This window comes from Phyllostomus discolor, chromosome 14 (assembly GCF_004126475.2).
Source record: "Phyllostomus discolor isolate MPI-MPIP mPhyDis1 chromosome 14, mPhyDis1.pri.v3, whole genome shotgun sequence".
Lineage (NCBI taxonomy): Eukaryota > Metazoa > Chordata > Mammalia > Chiroptera > Phyllostomidae > Phyllostomus > Phyllostomus discolor.
In genome coordinates, this window is record NC_040916.2 from 37,120,518 (window position 1) to 37,126,551 (window position 6,034).

A 6,034-nucleotide genomic window follows, 5' to 3' on the forward strand; every position below is an offset into this window, starting at 1 on the left:
AAGTTTGGAGGTTGTATGTACATGTCCTGAACTAAACCCAGACAAATTCAACTTTATGATTCAAAATTGACTTCAGAATTGAAATAACTTTTGAAGACTGCAGGTTGTACCCATCCATTGATGGACACTTAGCTTGCTTCCGTGTCTTGGGTTCTATAAACACTGCTGCTCTGTGCACGGCGGGGCACGGCTCTCCCGGACCTAGTGCTTTCATTCCTGTGGGTGTGTGCCCAGAAGTGGGATTGCTAGATTACACAGCAGTTTTAGTTTTTAATTTTGGGGAGAGCCTCCATACTGCTCTCCGTAGTGGCTGCCCCAGTTTACGTTCCCACCACAGTGCGCAAGGATTCCCTTTTTCCACATCCTTGTCATACTTGCTGTCTCTTGTCTTCTTGGTGACGGCCATTCTAACGGGCGTGTAGTGATAGCTCATGGTGCTTCTGGTTTGCATTTTCGTGATGGCTAGTGATGTTGAGTGTCTTTTCATGTACCTGTTGGCCATTTGGATGTCTTCTTTGGAAAAATGTCAGTTCAGTTCCTCTGCTCATTTTTAAAAAAAGATTTTATTTACTTATTTTTAAAGAGAGGGAAAGAGAGGGAGAGAAATATCAATGTGTGGTTGCCTCTTGTGTGCCCTGTACTGGGGACCTGGCCTGCAAACCAGGCATATGCCCTGACTGGGAATCGAACTGGGGACCCTTGGGTTTGCAGGCCAGTGCTCAATTCACTGAGCCACACCAACTAGGTAGGGCTCCTCTGCCCATTTTTTAAATTGGATTATTATTTTTTTTTTGCTAATGAGTTATGTGAGTTCTTATGTACTTTGGATGTTACCCCCTTATCCCATATATGGCGTGCAAATATTCTCTCCTATCTCCTAGGTTGCCTTTTCATTTTGTTGTTTGTTTCTTTTGCTGAACAGAATTTTATTTATTTTTTGTTGCTTAATTCCTCTGGCTAAGGATTCCACTACAGTGTAGAGCAGAAGTGGGAGAAGACGGCATCTTTGCTTTATTCCTGATCTTCCAGAAAAAGCTTTCAGCTTTTCACCTTTGAACACGATGCTGGTTGTGAGCTTTTCGTACGTGGCCAGGGGTCTTAGTTTTTAACAACGGTTTATAGTCTGGCTAATGTGAACAGTAATGGAACTTTGTAAAGATATTTGTTAGCTCCCAGACTCTCTGGAAGGTCAAGGGGGCTGGAAGCAAGGGCCTCTCTTCATTCACTACAGGGGCAGCTTCTGCTGTGACACTGCATGGCGCTCCGCCCACAGCCAGTGACTCCCAGGAGCTGCCGCCACAGCCCACCACTGTGGCCCCGGAAGGACGAGTCTCCCCCGCTGCCCGTGGCTTCCTCTCACATCAATTAATTTAAAACCCAAGACTCACACATGTTGGCAGAGTCTGGGTCTCAGGCCGGCTCCCTGGCCTTGAGTGAGGCCGGAAATGCAAGTTTTCTGACTCCTACTTGGGAAGGTAGGATTCGTTAAGCGGAAGTTATCAAAATACAGGGAGTGTGCAAAGACAGTGGGCGGCCACTGATGACAGGCTAACTACAGAAGTAGAAGGAAAGGAGTTAGTAGGTGTGTTTTAGTGAACAGCACCCTTTCTTTCTCTAGTGGAATTCAAGAAAGTTCTCAGTCTGGCTAGGACGCACTCCTCCCAGGAATGAGAGCTTGAGGTGGGGGCGGGGTGGGGGGTGGGGTGGGAGGCCGGAGGTGGGGCGGGGCTGCGGATCTGGAAAGACAGAGACCCCTCAGCACTCACGTACAAGGCTTTGCACAAGCGAGCATAACAGACGGGATAAACTCGGTAGGAGAGAATTACAGGGGACGAGCTACTTTTCTACTTTTGTCCATCTTGACCGCCAGAATCACACCTCTAGTGATCAGGGATGGCGGGCTTACACTGGGATTTGGAAGATGAGAAGCTCTGTTGTGGTCCATGTCTATTTAATCCTTGTTACCTTTACCCTCTTTCTTTGGTGACTTCTACCATCTGTCTTCACACTTGAAGTTTTGCACTTCTGTTTTTTAACTCATTTTTAGTTTTGTGTTTAAGTTATTTATTCTTTTTTGGCTTTATTGGCTTTATTTGGCTTTTTTGGCTTTTGGCTTTTTAAGGCTTTATTCATTTTTGAATTTCATATGCTTTTTTCCAATAAAATGTATTACAACTACTTACTGAGCACCTGCTATATTCCAGACACTAATTTATGTATTTGGGATACAGTAGTGAAGGAAACAGACAAAAATCCCCAGTACGTGGAGCTTACATTTTGAATGGGGGGAGGCGGATATTAAATAATAAATATAATAATGCATATACCATATTGCATGTTGGTGGCTGGACAGTGTTATAAAAAGTGTGAAAGAGACTCCTGACTGGCGTGGCTCAGTTGGTTGGGCGTCATCCCACAAACTGAAAGGTCGCCGGTTGGTTCCCAGTCAGGGCACGTGCCTGGGTTGCGGGTTCCATCCTCTGTCAGAGCGAGTGTGAGAGGCAATGGATCAATGTTTCTCTCTCACATTGATCTTTCTTTCCTTTTCTTTCTTCCTCCCGTCCCCTCTCTCTAAAAATAAATAAATAAAATTCTTTCAAAAAAAGGTTTAAAATGCAAGTTGCTTTTAAAAAGATGTCAAGGAGAGCAGGGGGCCTGCAGGCTGACGGCAAAGGGGCTGCATCTCAGACGGGGTGGTCGTGCAGACCACCACCAGGAGGACCGGTGAGCGGGGCCAGCTCCTCCTGCACCTGACCTACGCCCTCGCTTTCGTGCTCTGCTGTTGGCACCTCGGTATTCTTAATAATATTCGAACACGAGTTCCATGTTTTCATTTTACCCTGGGCCCCTGGAGGACCTGAGTGGGAGATGGAGGAAATGGAGACGTGGCTGACCAGGGGGCAGTGCTATCGTGTGGCTGTCCGGGGGCAGTGTTGACCGCAGAGGGAAAGACCAGTGCCGAGGTCCGCGGGAAGGAGAGATCCTGACACCTTAAATGGACAGCAGCAAGGAGGCCAGTCTGGTTGGAGACAAGGGAACAAGGGCAGAGGAGTCTTGGGGGACGTTGTAGGAGATGTGATCAGGGGAAAGCGGATTGACGAACGTTTGCTATGAAAGCCTGTGAGTAAATCGCCCAGGTCAGTGTGGCTCAGTTGGTTAGAGCATTTGTTCCATAACCGGAAGGTTGCAGGTTTGATTCCAGGTCGAGGCACATACCTAGGCTGTGGGTTTGGCTCCTGGACTGGGTGCATCCCCTGGTCCAGATATGCGTGGGAGGCAACCAACCTGTGCTTCCCGCTCACGTCACTGTTGCTCTCCCTCCCTGCCTCTCTGTCTAAACTCAATGAAAAAAATGTCCTCGGGCGAGGATAAATAAATAAAGGTCAGTTAGGAGGGATGTTAGGCTTAGTGAACCCTGTGGTCTGTGCTGTGATTACCCAGCTGGTGTAGTATTGTGCAAGCAGCCGGAGATGAAACATCAGCGAATAACCATGGCTGTGTCCCAATAAAGTGTTATTTATGGACACTGCAATTTGAATTTCATGTAATGTTCATCTGTCTCAAAACGTGGCTGATTTAAAAAAAATTTTTCCACCCATGTAAAAATGTAAAAATTATTCTTCGCTTATAGGCTACTATAGAAAAACAAGCAGTAGGTTGGATTTGGCCCCCGACAGTAGCTGGCTGATCCTGGGCTTAAGCCCTTGTAAGATTTCCACTTTTATCCAAAAAGAAACAGGAGCCTTTGAAAGTTTCTAAGTGGACAGATAATTTGATTTGATTTCTATTATGATGACCCAGGCAAGAGATGATGGCTCAGAATAGGGCAGCCGACGTACAGGGGGTCAGGGTGACTGAATTTAGGCTGCAGTTTTAAGATTTATCATTATTTTTCATCTAGCCCAAATTTCCTTGTGAGCGGTGTGTAGCATATGGAGGGGGTGGGAGGAGCCAAGGGCAATTCTGACATTTTGGCCTGAGAGACGACAAATCCGGAGTTACCGTCATCTGAGGCAGGAAAGGCTGAAGGGAGAGCGGGTCCTGGAGGCAGGCCGTGAGTTCGGTCTGGACATGGTGAATTTAAGACTTCCACAGGACCCTGGCTGGCGTAGCTCAGTGGATTGAGTGCGGTCTGTGAACCAAAGTGTCGCAGGTTTGATTCCTAGTCAGGGTACATTCCTGGGTTGTAGGCCATGACCCTCAGCAACCACACATTGATGTTTCTCTCCCTCTCTCTCTCTCTCTTTCTCTCCCTTCCTTCCCTCTCTATAAATAAATAAATAAAATCTTTAGAAAAAAAGATTTCCACAGGATTTCTAAGTGACATGTTGAGTAGGCATTTGGACATGAAACTTTGGGAGGTAACTGGTATGAAGTTGGTGTTTAAGTCAATAGGAGGTTGGGTAGCTCATCAACAGGGGAGGAAAGGACCCCAGGACTGAGCCCGGGGCCTTCCAACATCCAGAGGCTGGAGACGAGAGCGGGACTCAGAGACTGGGGACGAGAAAAGTCTTCCTGGAGCGCTGTGCCCCTTGCCGTTAAAGACTGCCATGGCGGTCACATGGACTAGTTCCCCAGATTGCTGAGGATCCAGACTGGCGAACAGCCACCGGGTGGTTAAGATCTCCCAACCTAATATCCATGACTGTTGTTAGTGACCTTGGAGGAAGTCGCCCAGAGGACTGAGGGGGGCTTGAATCAGCATCTCTGATGGAATTACCACTTGAAAACTCCAACTGGTTGAACATGAAGTGTTTTTTTTAATAAGGCCTCATGCAAACAGGCTCAAACAACTAGTCCACTTCTCGGACTTTCTTCCTGTGACCGGCAAGGTCAGTTCAAGATGTCCAGGCTGGTGGGATGTTAAGGTGCTACGTGCCCCGGTTAAATGGGGCAAAGGAGACAAAAGACTTAGAACCATGTGACTTCTGTCATTAGCTCCCACAACAGGTGATAAAGTCAGCACCAGGTGGCGTCAATGACCCAACAGAACTGCTGGACTCCTATTGACTTTCCATCTTAGAATTCAATGTGATTATGGCTTTTCAATAAAGGGTTCACACATCATGAAATTGATGGTGGCTCCGATTCTTGTTTATTTATCTTTCATATTGGCTTGCGGGTGCCCTCCCAGGGACTGCCAAAGGGATGGGTGCAGTTAGACGGGTCGCTTGGTGAGTAAAACGGAGGCAAGGTTAGGGGACAGAATACCCAGACACAGGCTGGTGAGGAACTAGAAGCCACCCCCGTTTCTACAAGATCGGAGTAGAGGGTCTGATCAGGTGGGCGGCACTGGGGTTTGGCCTGGCACTCCCTGGTGCCTCCTGACTCAATGAGTTGCAGGTATCATTAGCTTTCTAGATGGAGATACGGACAGAATTGTGCCGCCCGAAAGCCATATCTTGAAGCCCTAACCCCCCTGTGATTGTATCGGAGGTAGGACCATTGAGGTTAAATAAGGTCACAAGATGAAACCTGAAACAACAGAACTGGTATCCTTATAAAAGGGGGAGAGATACCAGCTCTCTCTCTCTCTCTCCTGCTCCCCTTCCCCACCCATGTAAGGAGACAACCAAAATGTGGCTGTCTGCTCAGTCCTGTTGGAATGTTTGCCTTAGGCTTTCCAGCCTCCAGAACTGTGAGAAAATAAATTTTGGTTGTTTGAGTCACCCAGGCTCTGGAACTTTGTTATGACAGCCCGAGGTAAGACAATGTCCAAGCCTAATCTGATGGCTACTTCATCTCCTGTTGCTCACAGAGGATGAGGACAAGCGAACACAGTGGAGCAGCTCAGAGACAAACTGCTTCGGCCTGGTGTTCACTTCTAACTGGCAGGCGACTGCATTGCTTGCCCAGGGCCATAGGTGTCCTCAATAGAGCCATGTCCAGCTACCGCCCATCTGTTCTCAGCCACCCGTTCGGGACCTCCGAATCTGAGGACAGGAAGTTTTCTGGTGCCAACCAACTGTGATCTGAGAACCCAATCCGGGCATCCTTTTGTTTCTTTTCGTTCCTCCAACCCCGCCCTCTTGGT